Source organism: Equus caballus, chromosome 6 (assembly GCF_041296265.1).
Source record: "Equus caballus isolate H_3958 breed thoroughbred chromosome 6, TB-T2T, whole genome shotgun sequence".
In the NCBI taxonomy this organism is placed as follows: Eukaryota; Metazoa; Chordata; class Mammalia; order Perissodactyla; family Equidae; genus Equus; species Equus caballus.
Window position 1 is genome coordinate 7,172,944 of NC_091689.1, and position 26,270 is coordinate 7,199,213.

Sequence of the window (26,270 nt, forward strand, 5' to 3'; positions counted from 1 at the left end):
GACAATAAAGAGATGAGAGAGGGAGAAGATAAAGAAAATTCTTCCCTGAGAACACGACCCTTTTTTGTATTTAGGTGATCAATGCTAATCAGATCGACTTTCTTTCAAGACCCGGAGAATCACATATTATCTGAAACCCTGACTGGATGATGTCATGTGGGGAATGCTGAGCCGAGCCTGGGAGTCAGAACCACGCTCTGCTTGGGAAGGGGGTGAGCAGGGGGTTTGGGGAGAGGAGGAGGGAAACCCCATTTTCCTTTGTTCCCTTCTGGAATAAAAAGCCAGAGGGTGTTGACACACTGCTCTAGAGCTGGTGTAAATTGAGGCTAATCCCTGGTGTAAATTGAGGGAGGCAGGGAAATTTGTACTCCAGCGACTTTTTGCAAGGCAGGGGATCGGAGCACTGAAGTCGGCACATTGACCAGACCTTTACACAGCAAGTGTCAGAGATTAGAGCCCCTGATTTAGCTCACCTCTTGGCAACCTCTTGATCCAACCGGGCCCCCCAGAGCCACATCTGGGGCCCAGCTGAGCTCCTCCTCCAACTGCCAGAGGTGTCAGGGGAGAGATGATCACCAAGGCAACAGAGGGACCCCCCACCCCTCTACTTGGGTCACCCTCTGAGATGAGGAACATATGGAGAGGGAGGTTGAGGGATCCCTGGGCCAGCAAGCTTTTCCAAAAGGGTGCTGCTCATCCATCTCTTTAGAATTTAAGAGGGCATCTTGATACCACCACCCAGTGACCCTACTGGAAAGTAGGTCCATTGAGGGCAGGGACCCTTTCTATCTTGTTCAAACTGCATTTCCATTGCCTCAGAAAATTCCTGGCACATGTGGGAGTTCAACACATTCTTGTTAAATGGGCGTGGAATGAGGAAGAGAGCTCCACGGGCCCCATCTTCCTGGCAATGTTCCACGCTCTGAAGCCATCAGCTTTCTTTCTTCTTCCTCTTACCCTCCCTTTGCTTAATCTAAGCTTCCTTCCTTCATACCACCTGGAAGGCTGAGAGCATGTCTAAGAGTGGGGTGACCACACACAGGATTGCTCTCGTTCTCAGGGATGTGAGTCTACTTGGGCTGCCATAACAGATTATCACAGACTGAATGGCTTACGTGGCAGAAATCTGCTTCTTCATAGTTCTAGAGGCTGGAAGTCCACAATAAAGGTGCCCACAGTGTTGGGTTCTGGTAAGACCTCCCTCCCTAGCTTCTACACAGCCACCTTTCACTGTGTCCTCACATGGCTTTTTCTCTCTGAGCACACAAAGAGAGAGATCTCTGATGTCTCTTCCTCTTCTTATAAGAACACCAGTCCTCTCAGATCAGGGCCCCACCCTGATGACCTCACTTAACCTTCATTACTCCCTTAAAGGACCTATCTCCAAATATACTCACATTCAGGATGAGAGCTTCAACCTCTTTTGAATGAATCTTGGGGGACACAATTCAGTTCACAACACGATTCAGGCAAGAGGAGCCCTGCCCTGCGCCCCCTACTTCAGAGGGCACCACTCTCGCCCCCCCTCCCCGGTTGAGCCCCTCCGCAGAGCAGGAGGAATCTGCAAGGTCATGGGATCATGCCACCCTGGAGCGGGTGCTCCGCCTTCTAGACCATGTTCTGGGTACAGGGACCCCAGAATTCCCTTCCTGAGGGAGGACAGTGCCTCTCACTCAGTGGTGGCCAATGGGCAACTCTTTCTGGGAAGCAGGAACAGAAATCAAAACTATGAACTGGGGTGTCTACACGAGTGGCTGCAAGATGTGGGAAGGAACCTAGACAGGAAACAGAAATTGGGGAATCCAGGAGCCAGGGCCAGGGGCTGGGGCTGAGGGCAGCTAGCCACAAACCACGCTATGATGGCAGGGTGCTCTGAGAAGTCTGTAAGTTCTACCTAAACCTGGCCTTCCAGCCTCAGTGCTCTTTGGAGAATTTAAAAGGCCTGTGGTGGTGGGGCTGGTGGATTAGGACACCTGTGGACAGACTCTGTCCAGCTTGAACTGAGTTGGGTGAGTAGAAAGCTTGAGGCCACTGCCCTCAAGCCCTTCTGGAGGCACCTGGCTGGTGGGGGTTGGGGAGCAGCAGCAAGAAGGCGGTCAGTGACGTTTCTTGTTCTTGGTGCCATCTGGTGGATTGGACTCCTAGGGACCCTGTGTTCAGCACAGCAGAACCAGGCTGGTCTTGTAGTGCTCTGCCGCTATTCATAGCAAAGCTTCTGGTAGCAGATAAAAGAGTCTCCTGCCCCCTTGGTCCCTCAACTCCCTTCTTCAGATGCTGAACTGCAAATGTCTTGATCTCACCAAGTCTCTGCCACTGTCACATTTTCTCTGTCTTGTCTCTATCACCTTTTCTGGCATCTTGCTCCACACGTTAATTTTCTTTTGCATGAAGCACCTGCCATAGGGACACAGGCACCTTGTAGCTAGGTTCACAAGCTCAAGTTTGTAGGGAGCCCCTGAGCTCATGCCCTCCCTTCTTGCGTCACCATGGAGGATGATGCTTATTGGGAGTCTCTATTTTTTTAAATAACATTAAATATTAAATACTGAATTATACTAATTATATTTAATAACTTTTTAAAGCTAGATCAAATATTCCCATGGAGCAAGAATCAAAATGTACAAAAAGGAATATAGTAAAAGTCTCATCTATTGAGTTCCTCTCCATTTTGTATATTTCTTTCTAGAGAAGTTCATTCATTCTCCCTTTTTTTCTTCCTTCTAATCTTCTGCCTCCGAGTTTCTCTTTAAAAAAATATAAATGGGAACATAGAAAGCATATTGTTCTGCATTTTGTTTTTCTTAAATAAACTTTTCATTTTAGAATAGTTTTAGATTTATAGAAGGGTTGCAAAGATAGGATGGATAATTCTCATAAACCCCACACACAGTTTCCCCTACTATTAAGATCTTAATATTAGTAAGGTACATTTGTCACAATTAATGAAACAATATTGATACATTATTGTTAATAAGAGTCCATACTTTATTCAGATCTCCTTAGTTTTTACCCAATGTCCTTTTTCTCTTGGGGAATCCCATCCAGGACACCACATTACATTTAGTTGTCATGCCGCCTTAGGCTCTCTTGGCTGTAACAGTTTATCAGCCTTTCCTTGTTTTTGATGACCTCGACAGCGTTGAAGGGTGCCAGTCAGGTATTTTGCAGAATGTCCCTCAGTTGGGATTTCTCTGATGTCTTTCCTTGGTTAGGCTGGAGCTATGGGTTTGAAGAGGAAAGCTACAGAATTGCGGGGCCATTTTCATATCAAAGGTACACACTATCGATATGACTTACCCCTCTTGGTGTTCATCTTGACCACCTGGCTGAGGTAGCGTTCATCCACTTCTTCCACCATAAAGTAAAGGATAGGAAGTGCCTGTTTTCCCCCTTATCTTTGCGTGTAGAACGTGTTATTAAATATTTCTATTTTTCGCGAGTCTTAAAGGCAAGAGATAGTCGTTTGTTTGGACGACTCCTGAGAAAAATGTCCCACGGCTCACCCTGGCCGCTCACTGCAACTTCTGGGGGTCAGGAGACTCTTCTGTATTCTGACGCCTTAGCGAGAATGCTCCATCTGGAGCCTCCCTGTGACTGCCTCCTGTGAGCTCACACCCATTCGCCAGCTGACGGGGATGGAAGTCCATCTCACCATCCAACCTCGGGATGGCAGGGCGGGCTGGCATCTTAGCGTCATCTGGTCCAGACTCCTTGCTTTATAGTGACAGGCTTGACGTGTCCAAGATCATACAGCTGGTGAGGGGCAAACCCTTGGCTAGACTCCACCTCTTCCAATTCTTAGTTGGGAGCACTCTTCGTGATGCCTGCCTGCACTTGGAATCCAGTATCTTCTTTCAGTAAAAGCCTCTGAATTTCACTAAAACAGAGCAACCTACTGAGCTAAAAGAGTAAGACCCATCCAGAGGGAATTAAGTTTTCCATCTTTGAAAGAGGACATTAATCTTACCAGAGTCCTGGAGTCAGAATCTGTCTTCTGGGTAACTTGCAAAAGTCACAGAATGGATGATGGTGGGGTGCTAATAAAAATCAAGGCATTGCATCCTGCCTTATCTCAGAGTAGGTAACTATGTCAAGTAAGTTAACATAAGTACATCTGCAAATTTGACTAATAATGGCAATGATGTCAATGTCTTTTATTCACAATTTCTGTTTGTTTTTACTGAAACAATTACTTCTGGATGGTGGTAGAAACCAAGCAGCTGACAAGTTTGCTCTTCAAGGGGCTCTCATTTCACTTCCTCATTCTTGGGCAACCATAAACGGCACACAACAAATTTCCCATCTGGCATTTTCATACCTGCCCTCTCCCCTCCTGTTTTCTCCTTGCTGTTTCTCTCTCCAGCACCTTTTCCCCAATGACCTTGCACAAATCAATTCCTATCCCTGGGCCTCAGTGTCCTTTTTGTATAATGAAGGGACTGCCTTGGATGACCATGAGTTCCTTTCTGGTCCTGAGACTCCAGGATGACCTTACTCACCCTTTCTCATTCTCAATAACACAAGAATTGTAGTCATAATGGGGTGGAAACCTGACCATTGCTTCCTTGCAGAGATGTCTGGAACAGTGTACACTTCTTTTTTTTTTTAAGATTTTATTTTTTCCCTTTTTCTCCCCAAAGCTCCCTGGTACATAGTTGTATATTCTTCATTGTGGGTCCTTCTAGTTGTGGCATGAGGGACGCCGCCTCAGCGTGGTTTGATGAGCAGTGCCATGTCCGTGCCCAGGACTCAAACCAACGAAACACTGGGCCGCCTGCAATGGAGTGCGCGAACTTAACCACTCAGCCGCTGGGCCAGCCCCCTGGAACAGTGTACACTTTAGAACGAAATGTAGCAGCCTCTCTCCTGCATTCTGGCCAAGCCACCTCTGAAGTACTGGCATCAGTTCAGGCTCCCTCACTGAAGAGTGGCATTGTCCAATAAGACAAATCTAGAGAAGCAGAGTAGCAAGGACTTCAAATTACATCACAACCCTACCAGTTGTTCAAATACAGCTGAATTTGTTGTTAAAATTAAGATACTTCTTTACTGGTTGGTTAATACTGTCCCAAGGATCCAGAGTGACACCTAGTTCTGATCACCTCCTATTAGCCCCATTTGTGAGAGGGGCATTCCCACTCTCCCCAAATAGTATGAGATGTATGACACCCAAAATTGGGAATATAAGACTGACAGCAGCTTATTAGTCACATAAACTCACAGCCCAGGGGAGGAGGACACACACGCCTTGCAGGGCCACATGGAGGTGGCACTTGGGAATAGAGTGAACCAACAGGAGCTCTGCAAGGCAGGTTTTATAGTAACAAGGGGCTGGGGTGCCTCCTGGGTCCCACAGGAGGATGCCATTGGTTTGCTTGAATACTTTTGTGAATTGGCGGGCAACTAACTAAAGCTCATTAGGTTGAGGACCAGGCAGAGTGCAGTTGGTCTGGTTGATAGAGGAGCCAGCCAGGTGGGGAGACTTTCCTGCTGAGGGTGGAGCATAGCTAGTGAGAGCAGGAAAACTCACAGTTACACCTTTGGAGCACTGTGAAGCTGAAAGATGTCAAGGCAGCACATGGAATTTTAGGCCTTATAATACACACTCTCTCTCACTTCCCAGCCCCACCCCTAAGATGAGTCTGGACCACTCCGTGATCCTGCAGCTAAAGTATTAACACCTGGTGCACAGGAACCTCAGACTCTGACCCAGCCTGATGTCTTTTTCCTCTGGGCAGTACCCACACCTTACCAGCTGTTACATATTTGACTATCATCCCCAGCCTGCAACCATTGTCGCATGTAGACACTTTGACTCAGCATCCTACTCTGTCCTCCTCTTGCCCAAAGCTCCCAGAATTTCCTGTCTTCCTGTTGGCCATACAGTCGTATTGACCTGAAGCATTCCTGTGTCTCTCATCCCTTATTCAAAACCTGGTTGCATCCAGTTGGAACTAGAAAGAATGACCTAACACACTGAGTTGCTGGTTACTCATCATTTCCAGGGATATTTGTGTTTTAAGACTAGACTGCTTTAATTCAAAGGAGAGATTGTCAAACCATGGCCAATAGGCCAAACCGAGATCACACCTGTTTATGTACAGCCCTCAAGCAAAGAATGAGGTTTACATAAAAAGAAAACAAGAAGATGTGACAGAGACCAAATGTGGCATGTGAAGCCTTAAATATTTATTATCTGGCCCTTAACAGAAAAGTTTTCTGGCCCAGCACTTAAAGCAAAGAATCTCTAATGGTGGAAATCTGAGTATTAGTTATAGCTTAGAGACATTGATTTTGGAGAAGGTGGACTGATTTGAGGACTAGACAGTGGGGACTGTCCCCGAGTGCTACAAATTCAGTGGTGGTGTGTGGGGCCTGACTGAGCTGGGGTGATGCTCCATGAGACTAAGGGCAAGTGCAGGAGCTTCTCACCTGCTCAGGGGAGAATGCTAAAATCAGAGAGATGAACGAACGGAGACCAAAGCCGGATGGGAGAGCTGAGGCAGTTGGCAGGCTCATCAGATGGCAGCCAGAGTGTCTAGGATCGGAGAGTTGAAGACAAGCATAACGAGGCATGAGCGTGCTAGGAGAGAGAAGGTGGGTCCTGGAGCAGTTGCCAAACTCACCCTCTGATATATCCCATTTCTTTTAAGAGCCCAAGAGATGAGGATCCCACAAGAAACAAGGGTAGAAGCAGGTGGAACATGCAACAATGAATTGAACCATATAAAACTGACCTGTCTGAGCACATCATTTTTAGTTCTTCCCTCATCCTGACGTGCTCGTAAAAAAGAAGGGGATCGGAGGGTTTGACAGACATGTTCAAATCAAAAGATATTTTTCTTTGAAATGTTAAATGCTAGTGAAATTCGCTCCTGATACGGCCCAGGACTGAGATAAAGAAAAGAGATTAAAATAACAACATGAGTAAGAACCTTTTCCCGGAGAGGATTGGGGAGGTGAGAATGAGTTTCTAGAGTAGGCGGAGTTTCTCTTTCTAGAGACATCCCCATGGGAGACTGTTGTAGCCAGGAGCGAGGCCTTCCTGGAACGTGTGACTCCAGGGTGGCATTTCTGCCCTCATGGAACCCCAACACAAGAGTGCTGGGAAGCAAGCATTTGCCAAGTTTCATTGCCTGGTGTTTCCACTGCGTGCTCACATGCATCTTTGTTTCTCAAGGAACACTAATGGGTGGGGTGCTCCAGTCTGGGAGACAGTGGGTGGTAAAAGTTTCCAGGAGAATGGAGACAGGCCAACTGGCTCAACTGGTTAGAGCATGGTGTTAATGAGTCCAGGTCATATCCTGGTCCCCAGCCACACCCAACCAGCAGTCTCCATTCTGGGGTCACAGATTGCTGTCCTTAACAGAAAAGGAGGGGCCATGGGGGAGAGTGGGGATAACTCCATGCAAAATCATCCTCTCTGCTGAAAAAAGAATTCTGCTAATGGAGGGTTTGTGGCATCTTCTTTACATATTTCTCTCTCATTCCTTTGGGGCATGATCACATAGGGGCAAAGTACCAATAAGTTTGGCTGTATAACAAATCATCTCAAAAATTAATGGCTTAAATCAACAACCATTTAAGTCAGTTCTCTGGGTTACCCGAGCAATTCTTCTGGTTGAGGCCAGCTCAATTGATCCTTCCATGCTTGCTTATACATCTGCAATCAGCTAGAGAGTCATCTGGGGACTGGAAGATAGGATAGCCCCATTCACGTGGCCTGGCAGTTGCTGAGCCGCCAGTCAGGGCCATGGGGGCCACGGGACTACCTGTCTCTTGTCCTCCAGTAGGCTAGCCCAAGGATCTTCGTATGGCTTTGATGGCAGAGGACAAGCTCCCAAACATATTGGCATTTAAAAGTGACTGAAATATTGGCTTAGATTTATTCTAGAAACATAAGTGCTAAAACAGTGTTACTACTGTTTCAAAGTAGTACTACTGTCCTGTTACTACATTTCAAATAAATGGTGGTTATTTTAATGCATTAGGAACTGTACTAAGTGCTTTACACGTATTATCTCTTAAATCCTATGAGGTAGGCAGCAAGGATCTTGTCCAAGCTCACCCTGCTGTAGAGTGCCAGAGCCAGTATTGAATTTCCAAATTAAACCATCATGACACGCGGTCACCGCTCATGCACTTTGGGAATTACACGCCTCTCTCAACCATGCCACCATTGTTTGAAACTGCATTGGAATCCCTCTTGTCAAACCCACAGAGTCCTGACGACACTGAGACAATCAGATGGAATAGGCATCGCTTCCTGTCACTGCTAAATGGGAATTGGATCTGGCTAAGATGTACGAGATGACTGAGATGAGCGATCAAGCTGAATGCTTTTGGATGACCAGCGAAGAGCAGAAGAAAGAAAGAGGGTTCAGTTGTGTAGATGGCAAGCCGAGGTGTATCTCCTAACCTTTTTAGGGCTGGGATTGGGGTCTTTAGCTCTTGTTCACAGCGCCCGTTCTGCAAGGTCTCTCTGGGACAGTGGGAAAATTCCCTCCTCCTTCCATGTTTCAATGTTCTTCTCTGTATGATAAGAGGCTTAGACTATGTGGTTTCTAAGATCCTTCCAGTTCTAGAAATCTGTGATTGCACAGTATGCTCTTCCTCAGAAGAGCCCACTTTAACTAAATTAATGTAAATTTCTCACCTTCAAAATAAAGACATGCCTTTGCCACTACCCCACTTAAGAACGTGGAGGAGACTGAGGAGATGCTATTTAGTGACAAACCAGATTCCTTGGGAGACAAGGGATTTGGGGGGAGTATAAAGATCATTGTCACGTCGGGAACTGAGACTTGAATGCTGCAAGTCTTGCCTTTCAACCCTCCATGCACTATAAATTTTGTCATTTGTCCACTGTCTTTCCTGAGCTGGAATGAGGCCAGGTAGAGTGGTATGTGATATCCTTCTTATTCCCATGCAGATGTCTGTGGCTTCTCTTTCCTTTGGTCAAATCTGATTTGTCTTTCTTCTTGGTTAATACCCCCAGGGTGCTCCAGGCCTCTTCTGCCTGAATGTTACATAAATAAAAGTGTGTAATCTTGCAAGGCTGAGCAGAAGTGGGGAGTCAGCAGGGCCTGAGACACTGAGGACAGGACGAGCCATTCCATTTCCTCACTTTCCAGACCTTGTTCTTGCCCTCCTGCAAAGCCTTAGGAAGGCCTCATGGGGGGAGTTTGAACTCATTCCCACCCCATCCTGCTGGTTCCAGCTACTCAACCTTTTACTAAATAGTTCTGCACAGCTGTTTCTTGTTAGGTGTCTGTTTATGTTGTTGGCGTACGTGTGCTTGTGTATGGTGTGTGTGCTTCTTGTCTCCTCGCTTCTCCAGCTATCCAAGGCCCTCAGCAAATCCACTTAGGGTCATTTGGAATCCCAAGTGGAGGGAATCACAAAGCAACATAATGTTTGAATTCAGGAAGCATTTACGCAGGTTGTATTTCATAGAGCATGCTCTCTATCATTCATAAACGCAAGGGAAGTTAGAACTGAAGAACAGGGATACAAAGACTTATGAATATCTTCAGGCTCCAAAAGAATACATTTTACTATTCAAGTAAAATTAGATTGAAACAGGCACTTTTTTATTTTTAGGTCCCCTCGATGACTACTGTAAGACTTATCCATGACTTTCCCCATTCATTTATTTGTTCATTCATTCATTCATTCAACAAACATTTTTTAAGTTTCTTCATGTGCACTGCACTGCTCAAAGCCCCTCAGGAGACACAGAGATGGGCATCACTCCCCCTGAGGGGAGCAGTGTCCCTCCAAGCTGATGGGCTTGCTGAGGCTATAGAGGACCTTCTCTGCTTGTCTTCAACTTCAGAGATCAGTCTGGACACGGGTGAAATCACTAGTGTCCCTGGCAGGGGACAGACCCTACTCCACACCCAATATATCATCCTAAATGGTAGGCTTTTAACACAGTCCATTAAATAGTGTGACGTGTCTTTGTCTAGGTTTACATAATCTGTGCTGAAAAATTCAGATACTTTGCCCTTCAAAGGTCAATGAGCTCAGTGAGGTCCTACAGACCAGTTTGAAAAGGCTTACTGTCTAGAGACATGCTCCCCATTCTGCCTGCCAATGTCCAGATTGTCTCAGAACTTCCCAGTGGAATCTCCTACAAGCTGGTTTCTGTGTCCCTTGGACTTTACTTCATCATTCTTTGGGCATCTTCTGACTTCATGAAACAAAAAGCTATTCTAGACTCATCTTTTACTTTCCTCCTAGCCATGGAATCAGTCACTTCTTCAAAGACCCCCTAATTCCTTTTAGTAGAGAATGGTATTTAGAAACCAAGATCTGGAAGACAGGTGTGCTCATTGCTACAGGGGTTCATTGGTTTAGGCCCCTAAGAGGACAGAGCTAAGAAATAGATGTAAGTATATACACACACACCTATCTCTACACCCATGCACACCTCTATATCTACATCCACATTCATTGATCTCTCTCTCTTTGTTTCTATCTATGTGATAAATGCCATGAATTCACACTGAAAGCTCCAATTCTAATCTAACACCACTGGATTTATCCTATCTTTTCTCTTTACTATATTTATGGCTCCATTTTCTGGACATAAGAATACTGGCTCCTTTTGTCTATAATACATTTACTTATTGGTTCATTACTAGAATTTACACAGAATAGTTTCAGAATTGTTAATCCATGCCTCTGCGAAAAGCAAGCAAGCCTCACTCTACAGAACAAGAATTGTTTAGACTTCTTTTATTGTTTGGCCTGAGAACACATAATCAAAGAATACTTGGGTTAGTTTTTTCTTTAGCGTCAATTTAGAGCACCAGCTTCATTTCCTCTTCTGGGTTTCACTTTGACAAGAGATTTTCACACATTGGGTTATATGGAGTAACTTCTGATTCAAAACTGATTCAGCTTTAACCATTGAAATAAGAATGCATGCTTCCCCTCCTACAAAGCCAGTAATGCCCTATTGATAATGCCTATATTCATACTCCTTTCCCTACATCAGGGTCATGTCGATCATTTGCAACTGATTACCTCTTTGAAACTTTGATGAATATGTATCCTGGGTGTGTTTAATGTATAGTCTCTGTTCTAAAAAGGTATAAGAGTATACTGAAAACCACGCTTCTCCAGAATGCTTTCTTTCTTTCTGGAAAAGGCCTTCTCAGGTTATAATCCCAAGTTTGGCTCAAGCAAGACTCACTTTCTCTCTCTTTATCTGTAGAAGGGTTATTGGTTATTTTGCATCGACAACTTTGAGATATTGCCCTGAAGCTTTGTCTTAGCCATCTCCAAAATATGCTCACGTCTCATTCCTGGTGATCTGGTACTGCTGCGGGAGCCAACACATGTCTCTAGGAAATACCAAGTCAATATGCAAAGCATGTTTGCTCCCTCCTCCTTCCCTTGAAGTTCATCCAATAAAGAGATTACAGAAATATTCTCATTCCCACAAACACACTTGCAAGCTTATAATAGTATTTCCTAGGGCTATCCGTATCCCCAGGGTTTCTTTACATCCACATTTAGATACCAAAATTTTCTGTTCTTCCACAAGAATCCGAATTCATCTTCACTAGGAAGGCTTTGCAATACCTCTCTTCCTAAACACACAGCATAGGCCCACAAATGCCATCTCCATAGATTTAGAAGCTTTTCTCGTATTTACCAAGTTCTCACATTCTCCATGTTCCATATTTTAAAACATTTATTTAATTAAATTTATGAGGCAGAAATTGAGAAACATATGGAGTCAAGGGAAGGAATGAAAGGAAAAAAAATAGCCCATTCATTCAGCTTTTCCCAGCTGCCATTCTTGAATTGGGATATTTGGCTGAGCTCTCAGGTAATGCCATGCAGTAAAGCTTCCATAGGATGCCAAATTTAGGTCCAGCATGAAAAGAAAATAAAATGCCTCCTACAAGATAAACTGCTCAATTTGGAAACGGGAGGTTTTTTTTAGGGTGCTGCATTAAACTTTCATAGTGATGGTTTCACAAGGGTGAGAATCAGCCAGTCTCTTGGAGAGTTTCTGAATGAGGCTGTGTAGAAAAATTTCTTAAATGTTCATTTTTCTGAATGGAGACCTGTTTCTCTGGGGGGCTCTGTTTTCCTCTTTTTGGAAAGAATCCACTCTGCCATATCCTGCCTAGAGGAAGAAAAGCTGTGGAGTGCAGGCAGAGAGGCCCATTCTAGGTGCTAGAGACTTTGCACAACGAGTCCTATTCTTTGCTCTGTGGAATCCATCTTTCTCCAAGTTGGCTCACAGATAGACCATCTACCTTTCTGCAACTTAGCCCTCTGGACTGGCCTACTTGAGAATTTGGGTGAATTTTTCCTCAATTCAGGTAAAGTCCAAGACATGACAAGTCAAAGAGCAGGAGGACCTTCCCTGTGTGACTGAGGGATGCATAGTTTCATATGGAGTCTGGTTACTTTTATTGCTCTATCTACATCTATTTTCGTGGGTAGATGCATGTATATAATTGGTATGTTGCAGTTATGTTATATTCCCAGTTTTAAATGGAAAGTTTTGCATCACAGGAAACCCTCAGTCCTGGGCAAACTGAGGAATTGGTCACCTCATGTTGTAGATTTCTTCAAATGACAAGTTCAAATTGATCTCACGTATATTTACACCCAAGCCAAAATGCTCTGAAAGTGCATCGTCTTTACTAGTTAGAATTCCAGGCTCTTTCCAGGATTTCTTTGACCTACTATCTCAGAGAATATTCTGTGAAGGCAAATCCATCCTGGCCAATCTCCTACAAACAAGGAAAGAGCTCAGATGCTCATGGGTGACAGTTACTCAGGAGATCTACCATGTCAAATGATGGTGAACCTGAGACAGCAAAGCCGGAGGCCCCTCTCACAGCCCTCACGCAATGAGAAAGACAATGCCTATCTGTGTTTCTCTTCATTGTTTGAGCCTCAAAGCATGGCGGTGTTTATAGTGAAATAACTATATCATTCGCTCACCTGGCCCGTGTCCACAGGACACATGTGCCCACTTGGATCTGGAAGTTCCAGCTCAGGTGGCACATTGGACCTGTTTTCCGGACTTCCTTCTCAGGATGCAGACCTTGGTGCAGTGTCTAGTTTGTAAGTCCAAACTGACTCTTCCCTTGGAGCAAGCTGCTTCTCACGAGCCTCATTCTCCTGTCCTGTGATTTGTCCTCAGTTGGGGACACCCTAGTCCATCAAACATGAGGTGGCGCAACAATCATGCCCCCCTTCCTTTTGTATATCTGTGGCTGCATGGCCACAAGGGGATGGCAGATCACCCATATTCACCTGCCAGGAGTACATGAACCCCAGAAGAAAATTCATCCATCGCAGAGGTAGGGAAGGAGGATTTGGGGAGAGGGACTCTGCCCAAGGCATCTGTGCTGTGCTGCAGATCCAAACACCAGCCAAAATATCTTCCGGCATGACATTTTATAGCACACGGCCATCATCTTAGTCAGTTTGGGCTGCTGAAACAAATTACCAGCTTAGACAACAGACGTTTGGAGACTGGGAAGTCTAAGATCAAGGTGCCAGCAGATCCACTGTCTGCTGAAGGCTCCTCCCGATTGCAGACAGCCATCTTTTCCTTATTTCCTCACATGACTGATGGAGAGCAGAGAGACAAGCAAGCTCACTCTTGTCTCTTCTTATAATGGCATTAAGGCCATGATGAAGCCTCCAGCCTCATGATCTAATCACCTCCCAAAGGCCCCACCTCCAAATACTGTCACCTTGGGGATTAGGTTTCAATCTATGAATGTGAGGAGGGACACAAACATTCAGCCCATACCAATGGTTCATGAAGGGCTGTAGGGAAAGGAAAGGAGAAGAGAAGAGCAGAGCTATGCGTGAACAGCACTCTTTGTTCAGCTCCAGGTTCATCCGTACAAAATCTCTCTTCTATAATATCAGCAAGTTCTCTCGTCTGGTTTATTTATTTTCTGCCCAAACACCCACAATCTGAATTGGCTGAAACCATTTTCTGACAGAAAAATATACATATCTAAGATTACTAAGTCATCGTCCTGTGTTATTTTGATAATTCCCATATGCTGGCAAAATGACCACTATTATTCTTAGCAGTATTAACAGTAGCATAGTATATTAATAACAGCTAACGTCTGTTTAATAGCTTGACATTATCGATTTCATATGGCAATCCTGCAAGAGTGGATAATTGAGGGAATTACAGTTGATAACTTGAGATAATGACGTGTTCATAAAGAGAACATGGGGCCCATGAGATGCCTTGTTTAAGGTCTCACAGCTAGCAAATGGCTAGTCTCATTTTTATTGCATCAGCGAGAGCCAGAAACCTCCCTGAAGCTGGATACCTCCAGGTCACTTAAACAGAGAGACCCTGAAAGAAAGAAGAAAGTACCAGGGGAAATGCTGAGAAGAAACTTCTGAGATGTTAGCCACGAGGGGTGTCTCAGGGAAGGAGGAATTTTGAAGTCATGATAAACTTGCAGAGGCCATATGGCCACATGGAAAGTAAAAGCAGATGTCTGAAAACTGCCCCTATCCACTTCAGAAGCCAGAAGAAAACCCCCATGCAGAAAAGACACTGGAGATGCAGTTCTGTGCAGACGTCCCTGGCAGCATAGTGCTCCAGGCCCCCTCCTTTAAAGGTGAAAGTCATTGCTACCTGGGGAAAGAATGGAAAGAGGAGATCCTCAGCAGACGCCCCCTGCCTCTCTCCTTACAAAACAATTTGCATAAAGCTCTCTTCGGAAAGTGAATTATGTCCTCAACAAGTCCACCCTCCACGGAAAGGAATTTTTGCAATCATCAGTACTCAGGCGGGCCCCTTGGGGGTTTCACATCATCTGTTTGCACCTGCATCCCCTCCCCCAATCCTTGACAACTCCGAGGTGTATTCTCCCTGGGAAATCCAATTCTATCCATTTTGCTGCTTTTCTAGGTGCATTTTAGCATCTTGTATGGACTAGCACTTTAAGCAGCTGCTTCATAAGCTTGCTTCTTTGTCTAGCTCCACATTGATACAGACATCATTTGTAGGAGAATTGCAAATGGAAGGGAGACAAAGGGGGAGGGTGGAGATAACCTGAGTAATCAATTTAGTTTTCTCCTGCCCTTAGGCCGTGTTGACACAGCTTAGCTCTTGCCTGCTCCACCCAGAGGAGCTTATCTGCTGCACACAGAGTTCCATTAATCTTCCTGAAAGGTACATGGCCTTCAGGACAATGTTAACACTTCACTCTCCTGAAGAGAGGGCAGCTGCTGTGAGATCCAGAGGACAGGACCCCGGGCCTGCGCTGGAGCTCGAACAGGCCTCAGCAAGATGGACTCCTGGTGAAGAGAGAGCAAACAGCAGTGAAATGGGCTTCGTGAACTTGAATGCCAGCCTCAAAACAAGTCAAATGAAACAAAACCAAACGAAGCGAAAAACAAATATAAAAAGAAAACAAAATCAACTGGTGATGGTGACAACCAAATAAATACCTGGGCTGTATCGAGGCAGCATTAGCCAGATTTATCTTTGGGGTTTCAAGTAGGCAAAACAACACTTAACTGGTAATTGTTCTTTTAAGTTTAGCAAGTGATTGACGTTGTGCAAATAGTCTACACAATAAGAGCAAATAATTTGAGAGAAAGAAGTATTATGGAATATATGTTTTTGGTCATTTAGATACCTAAAGCACTTCACTTTGGTTATATTGCAGTCTCTACCCTGCCACACGTTCAGAGTGCTCCTCACACAGACAACGGGATTGTTGTTGAACCAGATGTTTTTGCCCGCTGCACGATTATGCCAATCACTGAGATGAAGAGTTTGCAAAGAGAAAGGATTTGATCGCAAGGCAGCCAAGTGAGGAGGCGGGAGAATCAATCTCAGATCCACCTCCCTGAAAATGGGGACTCAGGCATATTTTCGGGGTTAGGGGCAAGGTGGCTTGAAGTGTGGGGATAGATGACTGGAGGCAAGGAGAAGTGGAGTAATTGATCTGCGCAAGCATAGTCCAGCTTCATGCCTCTTCACAGGACACATGTTCACAAGATGGCAGCATTTTGATCTGAGGGTGGAGCTTTCAGCTTCTGGAGGTCAAAAAGGTCACTAATCAGGCACCTGCACAGGCCCAGTTGATGGGTTGGTGGTCTCAACCAGCCTGAACTGGACAAGGGGTCTTAGTTCCTAGAAAACCACTCTTAACTATTCTGTTGATAAGATGGGGTCAACTGAACTGGTCCCAGAGGGCCTGTGATTACAGGATGATCTACCTGGCCCTGCTTTAAGATCTCTCCTGACTCCATGTTGTCTCGGGATAAAGTCTTCACAAGGGAAAGAGGAATGAAGTGCTTCTTTGTGCTGACCCTTTCATGTCATCCTCGTCCTCCCTGCCTCATTCCTTTTCTCCAATAACGAGAGGTAATAGACTGTTCTTGTCATTTGTAGATCTATAATCTCTTGTTGTGTCCATTTGCCAGTGACCCTGAAAGATACAGGGTAATCTATAATGTTTCTGGGGCGAGAATTTGAATCACTGTCTAGCTCTCTCCTGTACCCCAGGATGACAGTGTCAGTTTATGTAATTCAAATCGGCTCTGGGATGCATGCTTCTCAGTAGGGCTTATTACAAGAGCTATTACAAATAGCTATTACAAATTTGTAATAGCTCTTGTAACTGCAACTGCATTGACTTAGATTGGGGAATTTTTTAAGGCTCCCATGTATTCCTTACAAATGTGTAGAGCCTATGGTATTGCATGTATAATTCCCTACCCCCACACTTGTTGTATTATGCCTCTGTGTCAGCACTTACAATATGGCTCAGAAGGCTTTTCTCCATTAGCAATCCCATAAAGTGACTTGAAGACTTGCTTCCATGAGATGGCTGTGATGACAACTCAGAGAGTTCCACCACAAGGACTCAGAGCAAAGGTTACAGCTAAGGAGGGGGAACCTGCAAAGGATCCAGTTTAAGGAGGGGAAATAACAGATGAAAAGCACAGGTCAAAATTGCCGACCTTGGCCACTGTTGGCCTTGGTTACGGCAAACAGATCTGCAGCACCACTGGGCAGCTGCTCACAGCTAGACCGGCCACAACCCTCTGGACCTTGTAAATACCTTGTAACCACTGTCCCTATAGACATGCCTGTAGACACTTTGTGTAAAAGGTTTGCTTTTGTCTACATATAGCCCAGATGTCGCCAGGTCACACCCGCCAATGGGCTCAATGAGGTGGCATTCATATAAAGAGGAAGGTTTCTCTTTTTTTAACCCAATGATTGCCTTGGCCCATAGAGAGAGGAATTCTTGTCACCTCTTCAGGCCTTCTTTCCACCCCTTACTAGCTCTCTTCTTAAAGAAAAGAAGTGATTCATCTAATTGCTGAGGGTCTGATTGCCGGTGGACCACACTGCCTGTGCTACTAGGTAAGGTGACTTTGCTTCAAAAGCAAGATACTGTCTTGTTCTTGTATGCTTTCCTGACCTGTGGTGGACTCGCCTTGCACTGACAGTATCTGCACATTAAATAGACAAGCGATGAGATCTTTGCTCTCTCTTTTCTTGATTCTCCACAAGCGCCTGGGAGGGAAAGTGGGAGAAGCATGTCACACTGGGGCCAATTAGTTCAATTCAAAAGATGAGAATAGGAATCCCAATTTTGGCCTCCCATTTAATCTTCAACCCCAACCTAGTTTTCCGGGAAGTGTTATGATCTGGGTAACAAAGTTGATGTTTTGATTCCATTTGACTGAAGTCTTTGTGTTTATATTTGATGGGCCAGAGCCATGGGGGAAAGGAGGACATCAGGTACCTTCACTCTCTCACCAATGACGTTAGTAGCATTGCATAGACTTCTCACACCTGCCATTGATCCCTGACCACAGCTTCTTCTCAAAGCCTCCCTTGGTACTTTCTGTGAGACATCAGTGGAGTCTCACCTGTGCTCAGAGACAAGTCCTTTTTGGTTCCAGTCTCCTCATGGCAAGGTGACACCTGTGGGTCTTTCAAGGGAAGCGCTTCCCACTTCTGCCATGGTGGGTGCCCCGGTAAGAACACTGCTCCCCTGGTCCTCTACTGGGACAGTATGGGGCTCCCTCCTTCACCCTGCTGTTGGGCCTTGCACAGAAATGAAAGGTTTGTCCTCAGATTTATTCTGGGGTGAAATTTGACATCCGGTTTCCAAGGATCATTTCTCATGGCCCAGACTTCATCATGGAAGGTGCCTCAACAAAAACAGCATCTTCAGTTTCTGCTAACAAGTTCTTTCTGTGCCTGGGTCAGTCCTCATCTCATAGCTCCTCAGGGAATTAGAGTCTAATAGGTTCTAGAGTATTACCTTAATTTTTTATTCCCCATCTAATGCCATTTAAAAAGGCTCTCATGTTAATAAAGCCCTTGGAGCATGATTAGCCCCAAATCTCTATGGTCATTCACCAAATCTATCCTGACTCCAGATTTGATATGTATTGATTTGGTGACATATTAACTAGGGTTAGGGTAAGTTATGCTGCAGTAACAAAGAACCCCAAAACCACAGTGCCCATAACATCAAATTCTCACAGAAATACATAAAGAAAGAAGCATTGAGAGAACTAGAAGCTCAGAACAGTTGTAGAACATCTTCTTTATCATTCAAAAGGGGGAATTTATCCAGGTATTTACGACTAGAGTTAAGGATAAGTTGAGCAGATGCCTGTACTATTTGAACATCAGTCAAAACTGACTGGGACCACAGAGATGTGGAAACACCACAAGCAGACTAAACGAAATTTACATTCAGATTACAGATGTATTTATATTCCACCTCATGCTCAAAAAGATTTGAAGTAGCTTACAGCACAAATATAGTGAAATAAAGGCTAAACAGGAACAAAGAAAAATGGAGAGCGAAGTAAGAAAATGTAGACCATGACAAGGAAGAAAACAGATGCATAGACCACAAAGGCCGGCATAAATATAACAAAAGAGTTCAAATTTGTCTTGAGTTTCTTGAGATTACAACGCATAAGCAACATAGTTCCTGTTAACTAAACCAACAATTAAAAAGAGTCTCAGAATGCTCATTCTTTCAAACAAGCAAACTTAAACCAACCATAGGATTTAAAAATCTCCCTTGTCAGCCAAGCCTTTGTTGGATGTTGAATAGCAGACAGGTCAAGGTTGCAGTCGTTGTTGAGGACTGAATAGCTGGTGTTTGCAGAAGTGTTTGAGAGCAGATCCAAATGCTCCAGATACTGAAGGAAAGATTGAGTAGCTTCTCTGAGTCTTTTGCCCACCATCTGCCATCTCCTCAATCAGACACTTTGGGCCAAATTCCAACACACAAAAGGGGCTCAATTTTTAAAAATTGCTTCATTAGGAACCTTTTGCCAAGATTATTTAGCTTTGAAAAATATTCCAGCCAGTTGTTCAACCCGTTAAAAAAAATAAAGCTTGAATAATGTTCCTATGGTGTGACTGATTTGAGATGTCCTGACTCCTAGGGAATCTATCAAGTTGAAACAACTGCAAAAATGCCCCTCAAAACTAAATAACTTACTCTTCAATTTGGAGTTGATAGAAACCAGTTGAATACTGGAAAAGTCTGGCCAATGATGATCATTTTGGTTTTGAACTTGGCTTGCTGTACTAACAAAGGGCTAGATCCAACTGTCAAGACCATCTCTAATTTGTGACAATGAACCCACTTTGTCAGTATACAGAATCATAATTTACCTTCTATTCCTTACTGCATCAGCACACACATCTTGTTCATCTAAAGACGATTTCACTTAGTAAAAGTACTAAATGAATCTAGTTCAGTGCCCTCAAAAGTATTCTCTAATCTGTCGGATAGTTTTACCCAACACTTATTTTTACAGTCACGTTAAGGTGTAGGGATGAAGCTTCAATATGAAAAAATGTAAGGGTCCATATCATGTAGTTTAGCCCATCAACGGTGTCAGCTATAGGTGAAATATACATAAAAAGTCCAAAAGAGTTGCAAATAGTCACTATTCTGCAGAGATTTTCCTGAAAGCTGTTAGAAGCAAAATAATCAGTTGTGAAATACGAAAAACCTAAATTTATCTTGCAATTTATGTTAGCTATTGAATAGATGTTTAAGTTGTTTGAAAGAAAACTGGCATTAAATATTGATTGAATGCCTATCAAAATAATGGAGCTATAATTTTGAGAGAGTGGAGGATTGGTAAAAAAAAAAAAAAAAATGGGCTGATTCAGTTTTGAGATTATTGGCACAATATTGAACCCAAATTTAATTAGGGTAAAATAGATTGTCAATGACTAGAATCAGCCAGTCAGAAGATGAGTCAGAAAATAATGTTGCCTCTTCTGGGCAGGATGTAGAGGTCACAGCAGGTCATTGTTCCCACTGTCACAGACAAAGCCATGCAAATTACCCAAAAAAGTCACAATTTTGAAGGATGAGAGGAAGCAATGAGGAACTGGATCAACTAAAATTCCAGAAAGAGGAAACCATTTCGAGGTGATCTGATGAAGATCAGTCATTTTTTTTTTTCCTTTGGGGACATGTGACAAATTTAGTTGAGGGATGAGAATTGCTTTTTTGAAGGCAGAAGGAAAGAGCAACAAGCAAAGCCTTCAACAGCCACGTGGACCTGACATCACCTGTTAGAAAACTTAGCAGGTCTCAAAGGCATGGCCCCACAGAATATTTACTGAGCTCTGAGTCTATGAGGAAGCCTAGAGAATTGGTGGAAACCTTTGAGAAGGAAGAGTGAAATCTCACACATAGTAAAGGAAACAAAGACCTCTAATGGGAGGAGGGCTGCCTCAAGACATTTGCAGCCTTTTTTTTTTAAAGATTGGCACCTGAGCTAACAACTGTTGCCAATGTTTTCTTCTTCTTCTTCTCCTTCTTCTCCTCCCCCCAAAGTTCCCCGAGTAGACAGTTGTATATTCTAGTTGTGAGTGCCTCTGGTTGTGCTATGCGGGACGCCACCTCAGCACGGCCTGACGAGCAGTGCCATGTCCTTGCCCAGGATCCAAGCAGGCAAAACCCTGGGCTGCTGAAGTGGAGCCCATGAGCTCAACCACTTGGCCACGGGGCCGGCCCCAAAACATTCACCACCTTTTGAAGCTGTGTGCAGAGGGAAGCTAAAGAACTATTCTGAAGATCCATGAAGGTCAAAACTGGATGTCCCACAGTTTTTCAAGACTAAGGTGCTCAATCAAAGCCTGGGACCCACAACTGACAAACAAGAGAAAATCAGAGGTGAACTGGGTTTTGCAACTGCAACCCAGCCCGGAGCAGGCTCAATTCCTGATGGTACTGAGAACATCGTCTCACTCTCTCTACCTAACAGAGGAAAGGAAGACCTCTCTTGGGTAGAAGTCAGTTTCATCCAGAACATCTGTGGTCCTTTTATGCACAACGTTCATTCTGTAACAGAAGCTGACCCAGAGACAATTAAGATATTGGACTTGGCAGCCAATGGCTTTACAATAAGTACAATTAATACTTCCAAGAAAACAGTGGAAAAAGTGGATAGAAGAGATGAAAGTCTGCATAAATTCAACAGCTGATTTGAATCTATATTTTTTAAAGAGCATCAAATAGACATTCTAGAAATTTCAAAGCACAATGTCTAAAGTTAAGAATTGGATAAATGGGCTTAATAACAGTTGAGATGTTTTTGATCCAAGTGTTTTGCTGTGTCTATCCTGAGGTACAGGGAGAAAAAAAACCAATGTAAAACATGTAGGAGGCACGTGGAACATGTCAAAAGGTTTAACATACGTACAACAGGTGTCCCAGAAGGAGTGAAAAGAGAAAATGGCCCAGAAGCAATATTGGAAGAAATATCAGCTGAGAATTTTCAACTGATGGAGGACACATAGATTTAAAAAGCTCGGGGAAACCCAAGCAAGATAAATACAGAACAAAGTATATCCAGGCATATAATGGCCAAACTGCTGGCAACCAAAATCAGAGAGAAAATCTTAACAGCATCCGAGAGAAAAAGACATATTCCCTCACAAGAGCAACAGTAAGGATGATAACTGACTTCTTAACAGAAGTGATAAAGCCAGGGGACGATGGAATGAGGAGACAGGAGACACAGTTAAAACACTGAAAGATTGTAAATATCAAACAGAATTCTATAGCCAGTGAAACTGCACTTTAAGCTGAAAGAAAAATATGTTTTAGAAATTAAAAGAAAACAAAATTTGTCATCACCGGGTGTGCACTATAAGAAATACCAAAAAGAGTTATTCAGGCAAAAGTAAAATTATCCCAGATGAGACCATGGAAATGCAGAAAAAAATAAAGAACATCGGACAAAATAAATACGTGGGCAAATATAAATGAACAGTGATTCTTCGAAACAATAATTGCAATATTTTGTAGATTTGAAAATACATGTAAAACTAAAATTAATGGCAAAAATAATGTTTTGCAAAGGAAAGTAATAAAATTAGAACATTCTAGCAATGTCAACGAAGTGGCAAAAACTGTTTTGACCATAATAAATCAAGTGTGCATGTTGTAATCTCTAGGATAAATAGCAAATCTGTTTAGTAAATTTACTAAAAAGTAGTAAAAGAATATGTTCATAGAAGAAAATATAGAATAAAAATATCTTATTAGTCCAGTGTAAGGCAAGAAAGGATACAAACAAAAGAGGGCAGAGAACAGGGGAGCCAAATAGCAAACAAATAATAGAAAGGTAGACATAAACTCAATTAGATCAGTAATTACATTAAGAATAGGCTGGATTTTCCAAGCAAAGGACTAAGATTGTCAAGCTGGATAGCACAATATGGATTCTCTAGTTCTTTGCTTTTTTTTTTTTTAACAACAACCACAAGAAAAGGTGTTATTGGGCCCCAACCATAGAGGGTCAGGGTTTTATTACATTTGGTGTAATTGAGCTAGGATTACAGGGTTGGGAGGTGAAATATATCTACTCAAGCTCAGGAAAATGACATTGATCTGAACCAGGTTTAGTAAATGTTTAAAAGTTCTCAGATGCCTGACTATATCTAGTTGTTTGTATTTCTCTAGAACTTAATCTAATGTATTTTTATGCATTAATCAAGAATTCAAAAATTTTAAGTAAACCATGCTATTTTCTGGAATGTATTAAAGGAAGGTATGTCTGGGCCATCTCGAAAAAATTGAAAAACTGCACAGAGAAAAGAATTTCTTGTCTGCCTCCGTATCGAGGAAGACTCAAGAGTTTCCCTGAAGGAGATGTCTCTACCCATCCCTGCACTTCATCTGTCACTTTGTGAAGATTTCCTGGTCAGATCCAGCCCTGTCAAGGGATAGGAACTGGATTGTCATCCAAAGGGAGCCAAGAGGCAGAAAGGAAGGGGAGAAGGGGCTTAACACCTCTTGCCAACTGAGAAGGGTGTGGCAGCCCCTGTTCTCCAGGTGGGAGCTGCCCTTACCAGAGTGAAGAAGCCCCACACGTACTCCTCCAGCCAGCTTGGTGTCTGTCCAGGTCACAGCCTGCTCCCACACAGGAGCCGGGCTGCAGGTAGGGGAAGGAGGAAGCCACTTAAGTGCTTCTCTGGCTGTCTAGTCGGAAGCCTCTGCAGCCAGGACAAAATCCTCTCGAGACATTCTTTTAATTATGACGTAAAACAGGAGACTGGAGAATTAAGGCTACAGAAATGTTGGACAGTGAATTCAAAGGAAAGCCCAGCTGGTGTCTGAGAGAAAAGTGAGCTTTGTCATGTCCGGTTCAGTAGCCTCTGGCCAGCAAAATGATTAGGGCAGAGAACGAGGGGAAGGACGATGTTCGGATCTTGATGGATACGGGGCTACAGAATTAAAGAGAACTGCAGAGGGCATTTCCTTTGCCCCTGGCAGCTCGTCGGTATAGGAGCTCCAGGAAAATTACAAAGGATCTGTTTCTCTGAGTTTGGCAGGTGTGGCTCCATACCTGGAAATGATTGTGTCAGGAAGACTGGATTATTCTGGTTAATTGGCTGCATTCGTCATCTGAAATCTGAGCACTGCCTCACATGTAAACTATTTTATTATATGCTAATTTCTTTAAAATCGGTAATCCCAATGACATAAATACTATGTGGTTTCATCTTGATTTGGTTATTCAGGGAACACACCAAAAGCTTGCCATGCGTCACAGATGTCGTCTTGAACAATAGCCTTCTACAGAACCAAGGGGGGAAATAGGGCTAGTCAGTCCTCCAAAACCTTTAATGGTTAATGAACTCTGCATGAGCGTGGGTTAATCAGAGTTTATTCAAATGTTATTGAATATCCATAGGTGCCAGGTACTTTTTCTGGGTAGTTTCTTTTGAATCTTTTGGGTAGATTTTGTGATTCCAGTTTTACCAAGGAGGTAACTGAAGCTACGAGGGGTAACACTATCTGTTTAAGACCACACAGTCAGTATTAGGACTCCAACCAGGGCTTCTGATGCTAAGCCCGATGTTTTTTCTACTACTCCTCTTGTTTGTTCACAATCGTTATATTTGTCATTATTAACAACCATAAATAACAGGAACGATGATCCAGAAAGTGGTACTTATGTACAATTTTCCAGTCTTTGCCAGATGATTCCATTCGATAATGGATTCCTTGGAAATTCTTGAAAAATAAATCTGAAACACCAAAATGAGTTTATCATCACTGTAATGAGTTTACTTTACAAAATAACAATGACAACAATGAAATAGAATGAGGATGGTGCCTGAATTCAGACACTCATGCGGCAAAGGACTGTGCTTTGGAATTTTCTTGGTTCTTTTTACATTTTGATGACCAGAAATTTATTTTGGGGGCTAGACTGGGGAGCACACAAATGTCCTTTGGCCTATGGGAGAGTGTGGGTGTTTGTGATCGTGTGATTTCACTCCTGTATTTGTGTGAGTGTGAGTGTCTGGGTATTCAACAAGATCATCGATTTAGCCCCATACGCCCAAGGGCAGTTTGCAAGGATGGTTCAGGCAGAAGGCCGCTGGAAAAACAAACTGGAACTGCTGAAGGAAAGAGGGCTCCAGGGGTCAGCTTTTCCTGTAAAGCGGCAAGTGGATTTCGCATTCGTGAAAATTTCCAGTGCTGGTTGGAGTCCAGAGGGACCTAGGGTGTTCGGGCGGCTTGCCTCTGCCACTTCCTGGCTCTGGCTGGGACACGAATTGCCCTCGGACTCTGGCTTGGCGCAGCACTGCACCGTGTCGAGGTCTGTGCTCTCTGTCCTCATCTGCTCTGCTCAGAGATGCCCCTTCTGTGTCACTCCTACGGTGTCTGCCAACTGCACTGCCAGGAACATAGGTACGAGGGTTCAAAAAGACTGGCAAAGCAGAGGCCGGGGAAAGAGCCCATGCCCTCAAGGGCAGAGAGGAGGAGGAGGATGGAGGCATTAGATGGGAGTCCTTCAGAGATGCCACACTCCCTCCCAACTCCCCAGGACCCACACCACAAACACCCACACGAGTCCTGGCCTTTTCTGTGTTTTCCAAACTCTGTGTGATCACATGGCTCAAAGGTTCTCAGTGACCACCTTATTCAATCTTATTGATGGGGAAAACTGAGACTCGGAGAAGAGAAGGGGAAGTGAAATTCCTACGATCATACTGAATGAGCCAAGGCCTGGAAATCAGGCTGTGTGGTGCTAACCCTTCAGGACGCCAGTGTTTTCCTACATTATCCCACTTAGGCTGAGCTGTTTTGCCAAGAACAATGACTCCCAGCTGCTCACTGTCACATCCACTCTCTTAACTCTTTCCTGATTTTGCTTAGTCCTTGAGATCCAAGCATCACTCAGGTGTCTCCCTCATTCGGCAAACGTCGCTATTGAGTGCCTCTGTGGAACAGGCACGCTGGCTGCTGGGGCCCAGCCACGGACAAAGTCCCTTCTAGTAGTGGAACATTCTCCTGTGGCCAGGCTGTCAGGCGGGTTCCTCAACATCTCCTGACTCCATTCATTCATGCATCTGTTCATCTTACATTTTCTGAAAACCATCTCTGTTTTCCATTTTAATATGGACACTTTGATTTTCCTCCCCCCCAACTCAAGTCTCCCAATATTAAATAATTTAAGCATTGTTTGAAGTAACAATTCTATTCATTCCCAAAGAGTTTAAGTGCTTTGGCAAAACCCCTGTAATAAGCCGGGTTTCCTTCGCGTGTTGAAGGGAAGAAAGGTATTGCATTTTCCCAGTTTTCATGCCCAAACCAGAAGGGGATGCATGTTGAATTAGCTATATGAGGAGCAAATGCAAATGGAACATGTGAGAAGTAGCACGGGACAGAAGGTGTGTCGTGGCCAGCCTGGGCAGCTGGAGGTCA

The 26,270-nt window shown here is 43.9% G+C and overlaps 1 long non-coding RNA gene across 3 annotated transcripts in view; it reads right to left on the reverse strand.

Moving 5' to 3' along the window:
* LOC102149067 (uncharacterized) overlaps window positions 1-26,270 on the reverse strand; it is a 314,317-nt gene that overhangs the window by 19,678 nt on the left and 268,369 nt on the right. Inside the window, exon 10 of one of the 3 annotated variants that reach the window (XR_011439481.1) lies at window positions 2,625-4,951. The exons of 1 other annotated variant lie outside the window; for it this stretch is intronic. This is a non-coding gene — a long non-coding RNA (uncharacterized lncRNA). Of the gene's footprint in view, window positions 1-2,624; window positions 4,952-24,029; window positions 24,584-26,270 lie in introns of those variants that run through there. One more of the 3 variants, XR_011439482.1, reaches the window with a different exon arrangement.